The sequence below is a fragment of the Bos mutus genome, chromosome 28 (assembly GCF_027580195.1).
Source record: "Bos mutus isolate GX-2022 chromosome 28, NWIPB_WYAK_1.1, whole genome shotgun sequence".
NCBI classification, from domain to species: Eukaryota; Metazoa; Chordata; class Mammalia; order Artiodactyla; family Bovidae; genus Bos; species Bos mutus.
Genome location: NC_091644.1, coordinates 9,851,607 through 9,873,391, shown reverse-complemented (window position 1 = coordinate 9,873,391; position 21,785 = coordinate 9,851,607). Strand labels below are relative to the sequence as shown.

The 21,785-nt window shown below is 44.1% G+C and overlaps 1 long non-coding RNA gene across 1 annotated transcript; it reads left to right on the top strand.

Annotated features, from left to right (window-relative positions):
• Positions 1–3,824: 3,824 nt before the first annotated feature.
• On the top strand, positions 3,825–13,157 carry LOC138986097 (uncharacterized). Its single transcript, XR_011462992.1, has 3 exons — positions 3,825–3,951; positions 11,201–11,250; positions 11,660–13,157. It is a non-coding gene; the product is annotated as an uncharacterized lncRNA (long non-coding RNA).
• Positions 13,158–21,785: the final 8,628 nt, after the last annotated feature.

Genomic DNA, 21,785 nt, shown 5'->3' with positions numbered 1-21,785 from the left:
TTTTAAATGAATAATTTTCTTTATTTGACAGGATTACTGACCTGGGAGAGTTGGATTTTGTTTGAATGTTAGGGTTTCAAGCCATCAACAAGGACCCTTCACGTTTCTGTTCACTGCTTCAGTTAACTGTCTCATTCTACTGTCACGACAGCCATCATTTAACACACACTCGACACTGACTAGCACTTGCTTAATGGTAAGCGGAAAGATAGGTTTGTACACACCTGGATGAACAAATGTATTCAAAGGACTGATATCTTTTGGAATTGGAAATTGTCCAGAAGTGTTTCAGTGAGACAGTTGATGGCTGCCTGACTTAATGTGGGATTGATATAAAATGGCCAAAAATAGAAAATATGTTGGTCACAATCCAGGACTGAACAAGAATGTCTGTGACTCTGGCATGTGAAAGAGATTAATTGCATCTCATCCAAACATATAGAGGAAAGAACCACCCACTTCTTAGGCCAGACATAATGTGATTAAGTTGCTTTGTAAAGTCATGTATTCATGGTGGTTGTTCAGGATGAGGCAGAAGCATTGCTTGGTAGGTAATTTTGGGGAACATCTAATGTCCCTTTTGCCATCAAATTCCCTTTATTAAGAGATTATTCCAAAGAGACTCAGATGACAGGCCTGACCCGCTTCCCGCCCTGTTTCACGGGCACTTAAAATGCTCTCATTCCTGATGCCTGATATGTTATCACCCCCACCCAACATGTTCAGTGACGGAGTTTTCATTTCACGTGTACTAAACAAATGCAGAAGACCCAGGTTCAATTCCTGGGTCGGGAAGATCCCTGGAGGAAGAAATGGCAACCCACTCCAGTATTCTTGGTTGGAGAATCCCATGCACAGAGGAGCCTGGCAGGCTACAGTCCATGGGGTCGCAAGAGTCGGACACAACTTAGCAACTAAACCACCACCTAACAAATGTATTCATTCCATAGAAAAAGACAGAATTGGCAGTCTTGGCTGCCAGGACCTGTGATCCTGGGTGAGGTGATCCTCAGGTCCTCAATGTGTAAGCAAGGGATAGTAATAACTATACCAAGTGTCACTGGAAGGCTACATGAGGCTTCATATACAGGCCGCGATAATGATTATGAAGTGAGATGCCAGAAATGATTTTATTGTTTCTTTTATTTGATACTTAATGATTTGTTCCAAATTTCAGAACTCCCATTAGCTACATAGATGTAAAAATGATCAAAAAAGCTCTTACCCTATGATAGATATTTTCAAAGACAAGATTGATGTCTCCTAAGTAGTTTGTGTGGCCAGAAGAGGAAGAGATCCAGTGGATCTAGAACGTCCCCCACACGCACATGTCAAATAGCTGTGGAAAGGGAAATGCTGACCTGCATTTGTGGCCTGGGGTCCTGGAGAGCCGGCTGCCAGCGCTGGGTGGCAGGTTTGCTCACAGCTTTCTGGAGTAGAACAGGTGTGGGGCAGTTTTTCCCCCAAAGTCTCATCCTCCAGGGCAGGGTGTCACAGGAGGTGCTTGTGGTAAAATAGCCACCTGCCAGGAGACGTAGGAGATATGGGTTTGGTCCCTGGGTTGCGAAGATCCCCTGGAGTAGGAAATGGCAACCCACTTCAGTATTCTTGCCTGGGAAACCCCATGGACAGAGGATCCTGGTGGGCTACAGCCCTTGGGGTCCCAAAAGGGTCAGCCACACTCATCCCATCACACATACACAAACACACACACATACAACATACACACCTCCCCGTACACACACCACGTACACAACCACACACACACTGCATCAAACACCACAATCCCCCCACACCAAGCATACACACACCCCATTGCACACGTGCACGCACACACACACACACACACACGGTAAGACAGCTCAAGGAGGAAAGTCAGTGTGAGAGATAATGAGGCCCAAGGCTACAGGTGGGGGAGCTGGAGGGGAGACCCGTGTAGTCACAAGTTATGATTACATTATGTGCATAACCACACTGAGTGATAGCTGCTCAAGGTCGCTGGTCCGGAAGTAAAAGAAAACAATGAGCATTGTGAGCCTATCAGTGAGAATTGTCCAGACAAGGAGCTGGCTGTTGTTCCTGGACTAGGAAGGGGGGCTATCTCCTCGGTGCTAAGAACACAGTGACTGACAGCTTCAGAGTGTGGCTTCAGTCCTGGACGTCGTCCTGGTGGGCAAAGCCTCCGTGCCTCAGATCTACCTACTTGGCTGGCAGGTTTGCCTACAGAGAAGAGGAGGATGAGACAGCAGAACTGGCCTGAACATAACCTTAGAAGATGAAGCGTTCAGTTACAGCAGAGCATAGCCTCTTCCACGTGGACAAAGGGAGACACGCAGAACTGAGATGAACTGGCGTTACAGGAACAGGAGCTGAGGGAGTGGCTGGGAAAGGGCAGCGCACAGAAGGGGCAAGACCAGCCATGGCCGGAGCTGATGATCACCCCATGGGCCACAGCGACTAAGAGGGCACATCCCTTCCTCCAGCTGCTAGCATGGGGCCTGGCACAGAATCTAGGATTGCTGAAGGCTGCTTTTGGGGTTGGGAGTTGGCATGGAGTTGGGAGATATGATGCTCACCTCTAATCCTCATGCCTTCTGCCTGGCCAGAAGCTACTTCTCCATCCAACAAAGCCAGATAAAAAAAAATTTTTTTTTCCTGTCTTCCTCACTTCAGCTATGAGATCCATTCAATCTCTTGGCTTTTCCCCCAGTTATCCTACATGCCCTGCTGGATTCTCTCCAGTCTGCCAGGCCACACCCTCAAGTTCTCAGTGCCTGCTGAGTCAAGATTCAAACATCTGTTGACTCAGATCTCTCTGCTTTTTCCTTTGGCCCATCACCTTTCTGAAGCAAAGAGCAACTGAGGGTGCATTGGAGCCACAGTCACCCCAATGTTGATAGAAACTGTGGCTTCACCGACACGGACCATCAGCCCACCCTTTCTTGTTCTTGGATCCCAAAGGTCTCCTCTGAATATTTCAGCTAATGAGATACTGTCACAGGAAAATCTACTGGCATTTTCTCCTGCCTGAACTCCAAGTTGGGGCTCAGCATTTCCACTTCGAATGATTGCACCCCCCAGTGACCCTCCCTGTTGTAACCGGAACACTGGCAGGTCCATAAAAGAGCTGCTGATTTATAACACACCTCGGTTTTGTTTTTTATTCTCCTTGGCAGTCTCTTTACAACCCCTCCTTGAAGTAATTTTTCTTAGTGGTTTATAGTCTTTGTTTTAGGATTTTGTTTGTTTTTGTCATTTGTTTTCAGAGGAGAACTGGCAGGCAGGGCCCTGTGGTTATTTCCTGATAGATATTCACAACCCGGGAGATATTCTTGTTCTTTCACTTTGGAAACGGAAGCTTCCAGGGCTCTGTCTTCCCCAGCAGTGGCAGGTCCGCTTCGTGTCCCAGTACTACAGTGTACCTGCAGAGGAGGCACAGCCTATTTCCACATCGTGTGCAAGTGAGGTGCTCAGGCCTGCACTTCACTGGAGTCCCCACCACTCTCTGATTACCCATTTAACATACTGACTAGACCCCAGGACAGTGGTTGAGTTGGCTCTTTTAGGGCCAAATGTCACCCATGAGAGAGATGGGACAGCTGAGGGCTTACCCATGAACCAGGGTCCCCCAGGTGAGCTAAGCCTTCTTTTCCTCTTGGAACCTTGTCCTCTTGAACTGAGCATCCCTTGGAGAGGACACTCTGGGTGGGATTCTGGCTCCAGCTTCAAGAAAGGGCTCTTTCTGTAGAATCTCCCAGACAGTGTAAGGGAGGATCCTTTTTTTTTTTTTTTTTTTTAAGAAAAATGTGCTCTCTTTCTGACGTGTTCCATACACATAACTTTCTCTCCTGGGTATCCATCCTCCTAGACAGACGTCCTCCCACAGTGCTGAGAAGAAACCTGCCATGAAGGATTAACCACGAGTCTGGAGTGTACACTGATGAAGGCAGGGTAAGCAAGTGAGATTCTTATCCTCCGTTGGTAGAGGGTTGGAGGAGGAGTGGGAGTAGGAGGGGCAGATGAGTGCACTGATACTTGCTCCCCTGGCTTTACCCAGGGAAGCAGGTGTACTGGGTCAGCAGGTAGGGACGCCTAGGGTGTGTGGGGGAGCTCCCTGTTTGGGGCTCTGGTAGGCAACTGTCATGCAAGGCAGGCTCAGCCAGAGAAGGGTCTCTAGAGTCCTCATCCGACCTGGGGCTCCTGTTCGGAGTGGATGCTGGATTGGGAGCCAGCGGCTCTGCCAGTGTGTTCATCGTGATAGGGAATCAGTTAGTGCATGTCAGGGGCTTGTCCAGGGGAGACAGTGAGTAAGGCAGCATCGTGGGATGTTCTGTGGTTAGTGGGATCAGCGGAGAATGCAGGAGGACACTGAGCTCAGGAAGGACACACTTCCACTCTAACTGCTACACAGGCATCTGGTTCCTAGCATGGGGCCGACAACAGTTTCAGACACTAGAGTAGTTCCTTGGCAGCTTAGCATAGACTCTGGAACTCATTACCTCCCCTCCACTGCTGTCAAACCATGTGACTCCTCCCCACACACACCCAGAGACGGTCTAGGAGAGAAGCCAGGGAAAACAGTAGGAATGAGACAGATTGAACAGTTACCCTCAGAAGGCTGTGCATTGTTCCCAGAGGGAGGCTGACTCTCTGGACTGAAAAAATCAGACATATTCTGCCTGATTGAATTGGGGTTTCACTTACAGGCCCTTCTGTGCTTTTAGTACCGATTTATGTCCATATTCTTTAACATTCTGGGGGAACAGAAAAAGGCAAACTTGAAATGCCAATTGTTAGAAACTTTCCAGAAGTTCCCTGGCTGATTCCTCCTTGGCACCCTGTCTCCCTAACAACACTGCCAGGAGGCGGAAACAGTCTCAGACATCACCTTCAGGGCGCCGGGGGAGCCAGCCATGCTTGTGGGCAGTGTCCTTGGGATATGCTTACTCACTTATTCTCTCCTTTGTGTGGTGGAAACCTCCTGCTTCCTGCTTCCTGGGGCAGCACAGGAAGGCCAGCAGTGGCCCCGTCTCTCTTTCCCTCTCTGAAATTATCTGCGCACATCACAGATGTGAGAGCCAGAACTGCGGCTCGTAGCCCCTGATCAGGCCTCACAGCCTAATGCCTTTTTTGGTCACTTCCTCTGCTCTGTGTGGCTGGAGTGAGGGGAGGTTTCCTTGGAGCAGGAAGAAGTGATAGGTGTTGGAGAGCAGGAGCCCCTCAGACCTAGGATCAGGCCTTCTTGTCCGGCACGGGCGGAGTTCCGCTTCAGGGTGTAGGACATACAAAGGATAGCTGCCCGCCAAGCACCACTGGTTTCCCATTTGACTGGTGCCCTGGGCATACTTGCCTCTCTAAGCAGGGGGGCTGACGGTGACTTCAGGCAGGATCTGTGTGTTACTGGTTATTAGACACCACCATTTCTGAAGCCAGGGTTTGCTTTCTACCCTTCACCTCGCCTGTGTGTGTGACTGCTTCACCCAGCAGGGTAGAACTCAGCCCCAGAGCGGGAGTGCTCCAGGGCCAAGAGCAGAGTGCTTCGGCTGTGACGCCTGCTCCGAGGCCTGTCTCCGACTCCTAGCTTGTTACTTAGGGCAGATCACTTATGCTTACTCAGTTTTCCTCATCTTAATGTTACAGGTAAGGAGACTGAATCGCTAGACTAACTAGACACGTCGACGCTGACTGTATTGCATTCACGTACATGTGGGGAATAATACATTTATGATGCCAACAGAAAGATATCCCGAATTTATTGAGCAAATTAAAGAGAAAATGAAGTTTCCTGGGGGTACATTTTAAACTACCTGGATTTGAGTACTGAGCATGACAAATACTAGGAAGCTGAATAAAATCAATATGCAGTTAAAAGCTTCCAATTTTGTGCCTCTTAACCAAAAACTTTGGCCACCTCATGTGAAGAATTGACTCATTGGAAAAGACTCTGATGCTGGGAGGGATTGGGGGCAGGAGGAGAAGGGGACGACAGAGGAGGAGATGGCTGGATGACTCTATGGACGTGAGTCTGAGTGAGCTCCAGGAGTTGGTGATGGACAGGGAGGCCTGGCGTGCTACGGTTCATGGGGTCGCAAACAGTCAGACACGACTGAGCGACTGAACTGAACTGAACCAAAAATACTTTTTTTATTTTATATTGTGTATCTATTATTTATCCAAAAGTTATTTATATAGTTTGAAAAGTAGACAAGGAAAAGATAAAAAAATAGCTTTGTTGTTGTTCAGTCACTAAGTTGTGTCCAACTCTTTGCACGCCCATGAGCTGCAGCATGCCTGGCTTCCCTGTCCTTCACCATCTCTCTGAATCTCCTCAAATTCATGTCCACTGTGTCAGTGATGCTATCCAAATCATCTCATCTTCTGTCATCCCCTTCTCCTCTTGCCCTCATTTTTTCCCAGCATCAGGGTCTTTTCCAATGAGTCAGATCTTTGTATCAGATGGCCAAAGTACTGGAGCTTCAGCTTCAGCACCAATCCTTCCAATGAATATTCAGGACTGATTTCCTTTAGGATTGATGGGTTTGATCTCCTTGCAGTCTAAGAGGCTTTCAAGAGTCTTCTCCAACACCACAGTTCAAAAGTATCAACTCTTTAGTGCTCAGCCTTCTTTATGGTCCACCTCTCACATCCATACAAGACTACTGGAAAAACCATAGCTTTGATTATAGGGACCTTTGTTGGCAAAGTGATGTCTCTGCTTTTTAAAACACTGTCTAGGTTTGATATAGCTATTTTTCCAAAGAGTAAGCATCTTTTAATTTTGTGGCTGCACTAACCATCTGCATTGATTTTGGAGCCCAAGTAAATGAAATCTGACACTGTTTCCACATTTTCCTCATATATTTGCCATGAAGTGATAGGATCAGATGCCATGATCTTCGTTTTTTGAATGTTGAATTTAAGTCAGCTTTTTCACTCTCCTCTTTCACCTTCATCAGGAGGCTCTTTAGTTTCTCTTAGTTCCTCACTTTCTGCCATTACAGTGGTATCATCTGCATATCTGAGGTTGTTGATATTTCTCCCGGCAATCTTGATTCCACCTTGTGATTCATCCAGTCCAACATTTCACATGATGTACTCTGCACATAAGTTAAAAATAGGTGCTGCTACTGCTAAGTTGCTTCAGTCGTGTCTAACTCTGTGTGACCCCACAGATGGCAGCCCCCCAGGCTCCCCTGTCCCTGGATTCTCCAGGCAAGAATACTGGAGTGGGTTGCCATTTCCTTCTCCTTATTTAAAGCTGATCTCTGTGCTAAGTGCTCATTCCTAGAACAGGAAGCATTAAAAGACAGACAGTAGAAGTGCTCCTGATACTGACAGCAGAGGAGGAGCTGGGGCACTCTGGCAGAGGTGCAGGACAGTGCACAAAGTTAGGTGTGTTCCTCTGCAGGGTTGAGTGAAGAAGCATCTGACAGGGCTGTGGAGGGGGAAAGGGATGAGGAGTGTCTTACCCTCAGCTGAAGTATGGGGGTGCTCACCAAGTCTGAGGAAGGTACAAAAACAATGAGGTAAATCCCAAACTAATCTGCATGGCTGGAGAAGGCGATGGCACCCCACTCCAGTACTCTTGCCTGGAAAATCCCATGGATGGAGGAGCCTGGTGGGCTGCAGTCCGTGGGGTCACTAAGAGTCGGACTCGACTGAGCGACTTCACTTTCACTTTTCACTTTCATGCATTGGAGAAGGAAATGGCAACCCACTCCAGTGTTCTTGCCTGGAGAATCCCAGGGACGGGGGAGACTGGTGGGCCGCCGTCCATGGGGTCGCACAGAGTTGGACACGACTGAAGCGACTTGGCAGCAGCAGCAGCAGCAATCTGCATAGCAAACAGTCAGTGCAAAGCCAGGCTGTTACCCCAAGGGACGGCAGTCTTAAAGCAGTCTGGTTTTAAATCATTTCCAAGTCCAACGACAGTATAGTTAAGGGAATGTCAACAGGTAATGGACCAGGAGTAACAGAGAAGCCAGCAAAGGCAAGCCGCACATCACAACTTTACTCGGTCCCTGCTGTTTGGGAGACAAGCACGCTGAGGGAGAAGGAGCAGAGCGCCTTAGCAAGGACCCTTGGTTCACATAAACCAGAGGGGGCTCTAGAGGGAGAGAGGCGGTGCTGGCGAGGGAGACGGGCCGCATGAGTCCAATTGCTTTTTGCTGTGACAGTCGAGCCTGATGGCTTTTCAGCAGGGGAGCTGCACGATCAGGTTTCTGCTTTAGAAAGAAAGGGAAGGGCTCAAAATTCTGGAATTATGATATCAGAGCTGGAAGAGGTATCAGCCTGCATTGAATTGTAGCCCTCTCCTTGTGTAATCAGCAACTTGCCAACATCATCATATCCTTTATTTAAAAACCAAACCAAAACAAAGCGAAACCATACAACCACAAAATCCTTCCTGTTACTTGACTCTGGGCCACCGTCCTCTTTCTAATAGACACGTGTTAATTATTGGCACCTTGGTTTCTCAATTCTGACTTTACAGCAGGCCTGAGTTCTTACGCATTAACAATGCCTTCTAGAATGGTACTCTAGTGTCCCATTTGTTTCTTTGTGTTGGTACAAAGAAAATGAGTTAAAATAAGTCGGCAGAAAGCTTGTGTCATGATTTTAGGCACTAAGTGTACAGGGACCCAGTCTCTGTCTCTCAACACTCATTCTAATGCATTAAGCAGAGAGTCATTTAGATTTCAAGTGTTAGAATAACAGAAGTGCCTATTGATTCATGAATGCATGCATCCATCCATGTATCATTTATTGAAGTCCTGGGACTAAGCTTGTTTATATCACTGAGCTTATATTCTAATGGGGGAAAGATAGACCGTATCTGGGTTAACAGAGAAGAATCATCGCAGGCAATGATACAAACACACTGCTGTATTTAAATCTATATGCTATATTTAAAATGGATAACAAACAAGGATCCACTGTGTAGCATAGGGAAGTCTGCTCAATATTATGTAACAACCAAATTGGGAAAAGAATTTGAAAAGGTGTAGATACATGTATGTGTGCATCTGAATCACTTTGTTCTACACCCGAAACTAGTGTAACATTGGTGATCAACTCTGCTCCAGTATAAAATAAAAAGTTATAATGAAGAAATAGGTGGAGAAGTGGGCAGAGGATTGAGGGATGGGGCAAGAAGAGAGTTGCATTTCACGTAGAGTGATTAGGGAAATTCTCTCAAAGGACAAGAGGGATAAACTCATAACTGAAGAAGATAAGGGGGCAGTCAGGTAAAGATCTTGGGCAAAAGCTTCTAGGTAGAGAGGGCTGCACAGATAAAGGCCTGAGGCATGAAAGATCTTGGAGAGTTCAGGGAGCAAAAGGCGGGGAATATGGCTGGAGCTCTGTGACTGGGAGTTAGGAGTGTCCAGAGAGCCTGTCTCAGGGCTGCATCCAGAGAGAGGGCTCTACCTAGGCGCCACGGCCCTTCACAGAGCAGGTGGCATGGGAAGGTCTTGAGGGATCGAAAACTACATAAAAGTCAAGTGGGTTTATAGTGATGTGGGAGGATCAGGTTGGAGGCAAGAAAGGATAATAATAAAGATAATGTATAATACTAATGTTTATTCATCTCTGATTATGTTTCAGGCACAGTGCTGCGTGCCTGATCCCATTCAAGCCTTGTAATCTCTTTATTGAGTCCTTTGATTTTCCTTATTTTACAGAGAGTAAAGGAGGTCATGGTCAGGTTAGAGACCTGTTGACATTGAGAGCATAGGAGGTGTATAGGTGGAGATATAGAGAACAATTGGAATCACACCTTGCTCATATCAGGAACTCTAAATAAGTGTTGGATGAAATCAGGGTGAGATCAGTAGTAGTACTGAACTTGAGAGGGTAGATAAGTGTCTATTTTACAACTTCCTGGGCACTGGGATGAGGTTGCTGAAATGCTGATTAAAATCTGCTTTACTCCCCAGTAAAGATTTTGTATAACCACCGTGGTGACTGAGTGTCTGTTCTCATTATTGAGTCTCTGAATCCCATACTTGTATTTAGGCAGAGCTTTTGTGCATTTATGCGTAGAGCCCACCTTCCACAGAAGATGTGATAAGGCTCCTTTGAGCTATGCTGTGGCCATGTAGCCCAGACTTTGACAGCCAGATACACCGGCTTGCGCTTTGAAACAGAAGCTGGACCACACAGCATCAATTTTGGAAGTGTCATTAGAGAGACTGAAAGTAGTGACCCAAGGCTGCAGGGACAGAGGTTCCAGGCAGAGTCCAAAACCAGGGTCTGGGTTCTGAGCTACCCAGCTGACCCAGTAGTTTCTCTGTGGTCCATTCAAGCTCTGTAATTTTTGCTTAATTTTGTTTATATTTGATTTCTTAAAGAACTGCCTAGGTGGTAATCCCACTTGCTGTGTGGGGTCGCATAGAGTGCTCCCTTGTAACTATGTAGCCGCCACTGTGCCTGTGTTTACAAACCCTTTCTTTCTTTTCACGTTCATGAAGGGATATTATTTTATTAAATGAATCTTAATGATATCTATCAAGTGTATCTTTTTTCATTTCCTTTTTTATTGAAATGTTGACATATGACATTATATTACTTTCAGATGTACAACATAATGATTCAGTATATATCAAATATAATTTTATATAAAAATTAAGAATGAAAGAATATATAAATTTTGTAAAACTTAGATATGAGTGTGTGACATTTTTCTGAGTGGTTGAATTAAAAATATCTTTTTATACATGCCTAGAACATTCACATTTTGTGTAGTGAGTCCATGTTTCCTTTGTACGCAGGAAAAAAACCAAGTGCTATCTGAAAAATGAACTGTGATCACATAGCAATACAAAGACCCTAAACTTGTGAACACTATATTTAGGCAAATATTTGATGTAAATATAGTAAGTATCATATACCCATCAGGCATCTTTAATAATTTCTCCAATGAAAAAAAGATCTTTAAAGATGCCAGCTTCCATACTATTTTGTAGAAAAATGACGTTTATTTTATATAACCTAAGAAAAATTTCTAAGAAAGCTTTTGCATGTGTTGTAAACATTGATCAAACATTTCCCAAATTTGTCAGTGTTATTGATAGTTTATGGGTGATTGCTCAGTTAGAAGTGAAAAAAATACTCTTTTCTCCTTCAAAGCCATAAAATAATTTTGTGGTCCTTTATTATCATATGAGATGGTGTATATGACAGAACATGTCTTTTTCAGGTTATTATTATGGAATTCCTTCTGTTGGAGCAATAAGAATCCATCCTCAGGTATGGCTGTGATCTCTTTTCTTCTTGACCTGACTTAGGTCTGTTTCATGTTTAATTGTCAAGAATAACCAGCTCTTCAATTTACTTATCTATTAAGTAATCTTCCCCTTTATTTTTTAAATTTCTGAGTGTACTATTAATATTTTTTCGTATTTATTTGGTTTATTTCATTTTGCTATGTCCTTTTGTTGGATACTTGATTCATTTATTTTACTTTTTTTCTTCTAAAAAGTAGTTAATTCTGTGAATTTTCCTTCTGTTACCTTGACTAAATCCCATATGTTTATGCACAGAATATCCTAATTGTGGTTTAGTTCCAATTTTGGTTTCATGTTTGGCTTCAGATTTATTTGGATGTCCTGATACTTAGAGTTGTTGGCTCCTCTTTGTTTATTACTGATTCCGTCAGATTCCCTGGTGGCTCAGACGGTAAAGCATCTGTTCACAAAGCAGGAGACCCAGGTTCGAACCCTGGGCTGGGAAGATCCGCGGGAGAAGGAAATGGCAACCCACACCAGTACTCTTGCCTACAATTCCATGGGTGGAGGAGCCTGCTGGACTACAGTCCATGGGGTCGCAAAGAGTCAGACACGACTGAGCGACTTTGCTTTTAGCTTCCCTGGTGGCTCAGATGGTAAAGCGTCTGCCTGCAACGCGGGAGATCCAGGTTCAATCCCTGGGTCGGGAAGATCCGCTGGCGAAGGAAATGGCAACTCACTCCAGTATTCTTGCCTGGAAAATTCCATGGACTGAGGAGCCCGGAATACAGTGCAAGAGGTCGCAAAGATTTGGACACAACTGAGAGACTTCACTTGGTTTATTAATTTCTGGTTTTATTACATTGTGCTTAGAGAAAGTAGTCTGAAGGATTTCAATTTAGAAAAAATGTATTTTTTGTCACCTAGAACATGCTCAATTTCTGTCAGTGTTCCCAGGATACATACTGAGTCCATTATATTATGTGCTAGGGTATAGTAACACACATATACACACTGTCATACATACATGTCATATTTATATATGTGGTCTGATGGTGGGCTGTATTAGCTGAGTTCTGGATTCATTTCAGTGCACATTCATTGAGGTAGACATGTCCATTGCCTTCTCAACTCTGCCCCAAATACTTAACAGGATATGACTCATAGGAATTAAGCATATTTGTTGAATGAATTAAAATTTTTATATCCTTAGTTTTACTTCTATATGAAGCATTATTTTCAGAATTGTACTAAATTATTTTATTTTGATCATGCAGTTTTGTTAAATTTATCTTTATTTAAAATATATTTTAGTAAGGTATTCTTGAAGTTTTTGAGTTTTTTTGAAGGTTTGTGATGTTATGTATTGGGGTTTATTTTTAAAATACTGAATGCTTCTTATGTTCTAGGTACTGTGCTAAGTAAGCACTAGAAATACAATGGCAAATTTAAAAAAAAACCCTGTTTCCTGCATTTCATGATTCATACATGTATATTTATGGAAACAAATAATGATGAAGTAAATAAGTAAACGTTAGTTTGAAAGCATTGTGGTTGGTGCTATAAAGGAAACCAGTGGACAACTGTTAAAGATTTCAAGCTGAAACTGTCAGAAAGTCCAGCCTGCCATGGGTATATTGAATGGAGGCCAAAAGACAAAGGAAACCAGCCCCTTGAAAAGCTGGGCATGGGGGCGGTCCTCCAGGCAGAGAGAACAGTATCTTCTGTTAGTATGAAATTGCTTCTCTCTCATTTAATCTTTGGCTTGAGTTCTATATTAGCAATATTGATGCTTCAGTTTTCTTTTTGTTGGTACTTACATGATACACATATTTATTCATGCAGTCATACAAACCATGCAATTAGGTATCAGTTTGTATCATTTGTTGTTGGTCATATAAATAAAACATTAATCTTGAATTCTCCCTACTGTCCTCACCCCATCGGGAAATTTTTGTTGTTGTACAGGAATGTAATCCACGTGTAATAATCTCTGATGGACTTTGTCTCACTGCTGACATTTTAATAGCTGTTTTATGTATATCCTTTAGTTTGCACCATTGCTTGGCCTTTCTGCTGGGTTTTGTTAACATGTTGGGCGTTATTTATTTCTCATCCTTGAACAGGAGTGTTAGAGAACAGCCTTGTTTTTGTGTTAATCCACATGATTACTTTTGAATTTCTCTAAGGATGCCAACTGAAATCATTCCTCCTCCAGCTTTATTCAGATATAATTAACAAAGAGCAACTGTGTATATTAAACGTGCACAATATGTTTTGATATATGTATACACTGTGAAGTGATTACCACAATCAAGTTAAAATAGCACCTCTCGCTTCACATATTAATAGTTAACCTTTTTTTTTTTTTTTTTTTTTTTTGGGTGAGAACAATTAAGATCTATTCACATCAGATTTCTAGAATATAAATCAGTATTACCAACTGTAGTCACCACATTGTACATTAGATTTCTGGAACTTGTCCATCCTGTTCATAACGAAATCTTGTATCCTTTGATCAACATTTCTGAGTTCTGTAAAGCCTGCAATAGCTCTGTTTACTCAAAGGCGAGTTATTCTACTGGTCCAGCCTGTTGTATATTCCTTAGGCAGTTGATTTTCTTCAAATTTGAGGTGACCTTTTATCATTTACACTTGTAAAGAAAGTTCTAGATTGAACATTGGGTAGTGGTTGTATTCTAGTGTACAGGTTGTGAAGCCAGAGTTCGATTTCCTCTGGCAAGCTCTCCACCGTGCCCTCATCTGAGTTTCTTCTTCCCTGGCTGGAGGGTGATGCTTTGGAGGAGAGGTGGGCTGGGACCCCTTCCCACAGGGACCCCAGCGAAGGTATCGGTCTGGGGGCAGAGAACCTTGGCAGGTACTGATGCTGTCCCAGGTGGATGCTGCTTGCCCTTCCATCCTGTATCCAGAGGGGACGGGGTGTTCCTGGGGTACTGCTGTGTTCCTGTGTTTGGCCCAATGCCTTCCGAGACCTCCCTTCTGTACTTTCCGCTTGACTCAAGAGTCAGAAATTCCCTGGAGTTTCTGGTCCTCTAATGGGAACCTTTCCTGTTTTATGCTTGTAAGCATTTGCCATTATTTTTATTTATTTATTTTTTCAGGTGTTTCAATGGGATCAGGGGAGGGAAGAGGTAAGCATGGGGCCTATTTTGCCATTGGGGTCAGAAACCTGTATATAGACTTTGTTAGGAGATGAGGTAGCAATAGATACTGATTCCTACCTCTTCCCTTTCCAATTTATTGGCAGAGATTCCAGAGTCAGAATTAAACAAATCATTGAGGCTTAAAGAATGTAGATTTAAGAGTTTTCTGGGTTTTAATTCATCTGTCACATGGGGTGTTTCAGGATTTCTACTGAAATAAACTCATTCTCTATTATAAAATAGAGAAAATTCTCTATTTTCTGCTTGGCACCAAGTCAATGATACCAAGTCACAGTGACATTTCCTCTGGCCTAGTGTTTAACCTGGGATTGTGGAGGTTGGTGGGGGACAGTTCCAGGGGAGCTGTGGGATAGGCAGAGAGTAAAAGCAAATAGAGTCATACTCCTGGTTTTGCAGCAACACAGCAGAGGGAGAAGGGAATTTGGAAGTCATGAAGGTGTGAGTATTTGTGACAAATGGCACAGAGGCAGGGAAGGGCAGAGTCCACTTGAGCCTCCTGTCTTGGGGGATTCTGTTGAGCAAGCTGAGTGGGTAGATCAGATATTTAAGAGTCTTATTTGCTGAGATAGTTGGATTGTATTTAACAGACAATTGGGAATGATGTAATGCTCTCAGAAAGGCAGCGGCGTGATTGGAGAGGTGTATTACGTGCCAGTGTGCTGTGGAGGACAGACCCCGGTTATTTGGGACAAACATAGGAATATACCTCAGGGGCAAAGATAGTGCTGGCAAGGTGGCACCACTCAAACAAACTGAAAGACAGAAGGCACCCTGTGAGTTGTCGTGGGTCTTGTCACAACAGCAGAGCATATTGGATCCCTTTCTCAGAGCACTGCAGGGCAAGATGGGCTCCAACCTGGATAAGCCTGGTCAGAATCCTGGTCAAAGGAGTTCACTGTTCACCTGTGCTTATGAGGATGTGGGCTGGATGAGGGGAGAAGCCAGGTGCAGTCCTGCATAGCGGAGCCAGGGACACCACCAGGAGGTTGGTCAGTGCAGACAGGGAGCATCACAGCTCTGGCATCATGGGTTCAGGCCGAGAATGATGGTGATGGCTGAGTTCTCAGTCTGAGGTCCTGGGGAGAGTTGACCAGCATGGGGCAGAGAGGAGCAGGGGCACACTTAGGAGAAAAAAGTGAGCTGAGTTGGGGGTATATGGAATTTGAGGTCTGGTGGGACCCTCGTTAGGGAGGTCCAGTAAATAAGCATGGATATCCGGTTAAGCACTAGAAATGGCCGCTCTGGAGACTTGAAGAGGAGTCAGGAGTTGGGTCTGCCTGAGAGATGGTTGTGATGGTGATGTGGAGTTTCAGTTCAGTTCAGTCGTTCAGTCGTGTCTGACTCTTTGCGACCCCATGGACTGCAGCATGCCAGGCTTCCCTGTCCATCACCAGCTCCTGGGGTTTACTCAAACTCATATCCATTAAGTCAGTGATGCCATCCAACCATCTTATCCATGGTCATCCCCTACTCCTCCCACCTTCAATCTTTCCCAGAATCAGGGTCTTTTCCAATGAGTCAGTTCTTCACATCAGGTGGCCAAAGTATTGGAGTTTCAGCTTCAGCATCAGTCCTTCCAATGAACATTCAGGACTGATCTCTTTAGGATGAACTGGTTGCATCTCCTTGCAATCCAAGGGACTCTCAAGAGTCTTCTCCAACACCACAGTTCAAAAGCATCAATTCTTCAGTGCTCAGCTTTCTTTACAGTTCAACTCTCACGTCCATACATGACCACTGGAAAAACCATAACCTTGACTAGACGGGCCTTTGTTGGCAATGTAATATCTCTGCTTTTTAATATGATGTCTATGTTGGTCATAACTTTTCTTCCAAGGAGCAAGTGTCTTTTAATTTTGTGGCTGCAGTCACCATCTGCAGTGATTTTGGAGCCCCCCAAAATAAAGCCAGCCACTGTTTCCACTGTTTCCCAATCTATTTCCCATGAAGTGATGGGACCAGATGCCATGATCTTAGTTTTCTGAATGTTGAGCTTTAAGCCAACTTTTTCACTCTCCTCTTTCACTTTCATCAAGAGGCTCTTTAGTTCTTCTTCACTTTCTGCCATAAGGGTAGTGTCATCTGCATATTGTAGGTTATTGATATTTCTCCCGGCAATCTTGATTCCAGCTTATGCTTCCTCCAGCCCATGTTTCTCATGATGTACTCTGCATAGAAGTTAAATAAGCAGGGTGACAATATACAGCCTTGACGTACTCCTTTTCCTATTTGGAACCAGTCTGTTGTTTCATGTCCAGTTCTAACTGTTGCTTCTTGACCTGCATACAGATTCCTCAGGAGGCAGGTCACGTGGTTTGGTATTCCGATCTCTTGAAGAATTTTCCACAGTTTGTTGTGATCCACACAGACAAAGGCTTTGGCATAGTCAATAAGGCAGAAATAGATGTTTTTCTGGAACTCTTTTGCTTTTTCAATGATCCAATAGATTATAGCAATTTGACCTCTGGTTCCTCTGCCTTTTCTAAATCCAGCTTGAAATCTGCAAGTTCATGGTTCACATATTATTGAAGCCTGGGTTGGAGAATTTTGAGCATTACTTTGCTAGCATATGAGATGAGTGCAATTGTGCGGTAGTTTGAGCATTCTTTGGCATTGCCTTTCTTTGGGATTGGAATGAAAACTGACCTTTTCCAGTCCTGTGGCCACTGCTGAGTTTTCCATATTTGCTGGCATGTTGAGTGCAGCACTTTCACAGCATCATCTTTTAGGATTTGAAATAGCTCAACTGGAATTCTATCACCTCCACTAGCTTTGTTTGTAGTGATGCTTCCTAAGGCCCACTTGACTTCACATTCCAGGATGTCTGGCTCTAGGTGAGTTATCACACCATCGTGATTATCTGGGTCGTGAAGATCTTTTTTGTGTAGTTCTTCTGTGTATTCTTGCCATCTCTTCTTAATATCTTCTGCTTCTGTTAGGTCCATACCATTTCTGTCTTTTATTGTGCCCATCTTTGCATGAAATGCTCTCTAATTTTCTTGAAGAGATCTCTAGTCTTTCCCATTCTATTGTTTTCCTCCATTTCTTTGCATTGATCGCTGAGGAAGGCTTTCTTATCTCTCCTTGCTTTTCTTTGGAACTTTGCATTCAAATGGGTATATCTTTCCTTTCCTCCTTTGCCTTTTGCTTCTCTTCTTTTCACAGGTATTTGTACGGTCTCCTCAGACAGCCATTTTGCATTTTTGCATTTCTTTTTCTTGGGGATGGTCTTGATTACTGCCTCCTGAACAATGTCAGGAACCTCTGTCCATAGTTCTTCAGGCACTCTGTCTATCAGATCTAATCCCTTGAATCTATTTCTCACTTCTACTGTATAATCATAAGGGGTTTCATTTAGGTCATACTTGAATGGTCTAGTGGTTTTTTCTATTTTGTTCAATTTAAGTCTGAATTTGGCAATTAGGAGTTCATGATCTGAGCCACAGTCAGCTCCCAGTCTTGTTTTGGCTGACTGTATAGAGCTTCTCCATCTTTGGCTGCAAAGAATATAATCAAACTGATTTCGGTGTTGACCATCTGGTGATGTCCATGTGTAGAGTCTTCTCTTGTGTTGTTGGAAGAGAGTGTTTGCTATGACCAGTGTATTCATTTTCTTGGCAAAACTCTATTAGCCTTTGCCCTGCTTCATTCTGTACTCTAAGGCCAAATTTGCCTGTTACTCCAGGTGTTTCTTGATGTCCTACTTTTGCATTCCAGTCCCCTATAATGAAAAGACATCTTATTGGGTGTTACTTCTAGAAGGTCTTTTACATCTTCATAGAACTGTTTAACTTCAGCTTTTTCAGCATTACCGGTCAGGGAATAGACTTGGATTACTGTGATATTGAATGGTTGGTTTGGAAACGAACAGAGATCATTCTGTCGTTTTTGAGATTGCATCCAAATACTGCATTTCGCACTCTTTTTTTTGACTCTGATGGCTACTCCATTTATTCTATGGGATTCTTGTCCACAGTAGTCGATATAATGGCCATCTAAGTTAAATTCACCCATTCCAGTCCATTTTAGTTAGCTGATTCCTAAAATTTCGGTGTTCATTCTTGCCATCTCCTGTTTGACCGCTTTCAATTTACCTTGATTCATGAACCTAACATTCCAGGTTCCTATGCAATATTGCATCGGGCTTTACTTCCATCACCAGTCACATCCACAACTGGGTGTTGTGGAATCTCAGGTTGAGACAAAGAAAACAAACTCAGGGAGATCAAAGTCAAGGCCAGTCCAGTAAGGATCTAATATATACTGTAAACTATTTCTTTATCTATAAAGTGCCTTTTATTTCATGTTCAATGAAAATTCCAGCATTTTATTATTAGTGGTGCTTAAAAGAAATGACTCAGAGGGGAGAACTGCTAGATGGGCAAGCCTTGTTGCCTGCCTTTCTGAATTGCTTGTGGTACAATTGGGCCATTCACTCTGTTCCGGGCACTCTGTGTGTTTCCTCCTTTCCGGATTAGACCTATTTGCTTGGGAAAACAATTCGTTTCTCAGGGCTTCAGTTTTATGTACTGTTGATCTATTACTTTATTTCTCTAATCTCTTTCCCACAGCCAATAGTTTTCACTACCTGGAACTAAAAACACCCTTCAGGATACCAAAGCACAAGTTAAAGAAAATCGTCTATGCTCCCAATGGGAGGAGGGGGAACAAATAGTCCACCTACTTGCTTGGAAGGAAATATGGCTTAAGCAGCTAATTGACTTTGCATTCACTTTTCAACTAGTTGTATTGGCCTTATGGTTTTCATTACATTGTAAATCTTTTTACCATATTGACAATTGAGGAACACATTTGTTCTCCTTGGTTTCATGCATCTGAAGGCTGTAGATGGACAAGTGAACAAGCGCCAGTGGAAAATGTCGTTTTGGAATATCAGATTTGGTCCTCAGAGACTAAGAGCACTCCATGTGTTGAGCAATAAATCTGGATTCTGCTGTGTTTAATTAAGGCAGTTTTCCTCCTTAGCACCAGATGTGGAGATGAGATTCACTTTTATTACGCCTAAAAGAACATGTCCCTCCAAATACGTATGTCACTGGTGTGGAATGTGACCACAGCCTGTGACAAGGCTCTGCGCCCTAGGGGGAGAAGTTCTAGTCCTGTCTTCTGCACTTGTGCAGTTTTTCGTTGCGTGGCTGTGATTTGTAAGGTGATGGAGTCCAACTGTATAGATGCCAGATGTGAAGGGAGAACAGGGAGGGACGAGAAGTTGGTCACTGAAGGGAAAAATGGATGGAAGTTGTTTTCTTGCTAAGTGCAGCATCCATGAATAAAGACTTCGATCACCCGGAAAGACCTGCTCTGTGCTTCTGCCCTCTTTTGCCAATTAATTGATAAACATTAAGAGAATCACCTAGTATCTCCACACCAGTCCCTGAAAAGAGAACCTGAAAACAGCACTGCATCACCAAGTGAACACTGTAAACCTTAGGATGAAAGAGAGCTGATGGTCGTGTCCAGTGGGGCTGAACTTCCCCAAAAGGTCTCTCGCTATGAGATAGCCCAACCTATACTTAACCATGTCCAGAAAAAGGAAACGCAGCCTCTTTAAGGGAAGCCCATTCTGTCTCTGGGGAATTGAAGCTGTTAAAAATATCATGCTCATTTTATTGGACAAATTCCTTTGCTCTGAGTCTTTCTCCCTTTTGTTCTAGTTTGTTCTCTTGAGAAACAAGTGGAATCTTCCTTACTAAGGCCAACTACCTCTTAGGTTCCAGGCATTCAAGGTGATTAGTACATGTCCTTGTGGCCAAGAACCCATAGCTGAGCGGAGAGAGGGAGAAAACCACAAACTGACCGAGGTTAGGGGGACGTCTTATTCATCTGTATTTTTAGTGACTGGTAGAGCAGTTGGCCGGAGAAGGCAATGGCACCCCACTCCAGTACTCTTGCCTGGAAAATCCCATGGACGGAGGAGCCTGGTGGGCTGCAGTCCATGGGGTCGCTAAGAGTCGGACACGACTGAGTGACTTCACTTTCACTTTTCACTTTCATGCATTGGAGAAGGAAATGGCAACCCACTCCAGTGTTCTTGCCTAGAGAATCCTAGGGACGGCTGGGCCTGGTGGGCTGCCGTCTATGGGGTTGCACAGAATCGGACACGACTGAAGCGACTTAGCAGCAGCAGCAGCAGCAGAGCAGCTGGAACTCCTTAGATATACTTGAAAGAGTTGATGAACACATTAACTCCTTTGCTTTTCTCGGATTATGTCCCACGTCACACTCTAGGACTCTCTGTGTCACCACGGGTGGTAACTGGAGCTCTAGTTCCTGCTCCGTGCTGCCCTACCTGGCTTACACTATCCAGGAGTTACAAGGCCTTGGTGCTCTTTCCTGATTGGCCCTGCCCACACATGTGTCTGTGTAGTGTCTGCCTCATGACCCTGTCCCCAGTGACTTGATCCCAGTCAGCCTGGTCTAGACAGAGACTCTAGGGAGCATCTGAATGCATGAGCGCCTGAACAACGCATCCCAAATCTCTGGAGTTGGTGACTTTTGGTTGCTCCCTCCACGCTGCTGGGGCAAGTGGGAAGTGGTCTCTTCTTTGTGTGAACTCAGTCTGGCTAGGAAGATAATACAGATATGCAAGGAATTCTAAGACAGTTGTGGTGACAGAGGAGTGATGCAAACCGGCCCTGGAGTGGAAGGATGTGCATTGTTAGCGTGCTGCCCAAGAGTTCTTGACATGGCTAGAGGCATTTCATACCGGAAAAGGTAGTTGGTAAGACCACTGATACATAACTGTACTTGGAAATGTGTGTAAGAGACTCATTATTATGAATGTGCAAGCTCCCATTGGGGGATTTATTCATTTGCTCGTTCAGTTGCTAATAGGAACTCTTATTAGGAACCCACTATGGGCACTCTTCTGGTTAGAGGGCTGTCCCAATGCCCAACAGGCTAGATCCCTTCTTTCTAATGGGGTAGTGTTGAGCATGACCAAACACACAAATTAAATAAATATGGTGAGGCCTTGGAGACTATAAAGTAGCATTATTGGGCAGGCAAGATGGAGCTACTTGGGCAAAGGCTCATGAAGAGGTAACATCCAAGCTGAGACCAAATGACAGTAAGGGCTGGCACAGTCCAGGGTCATAGAAAGGAGTGATGAGCTGGCCATGATGCTGGGCCTCAAGCAGAAGTGCGCCAGGGAAGAGACAAAGAGCACAGTCTCAGGACACCGCTGCCCCCTCCCCCGCCAGGTTTGTGCCCTTTTCTGGTTTTTTGAGGAGTCTAATGGCGTTCTTTATTGGTTAGCATCTAGTTAGGATGACCAGACTAAGCAAATAAAAATATAGGACACCCAGTTAAATTTGAATTTCAGATAAACAAAAAATATTTTTTTAAAAAT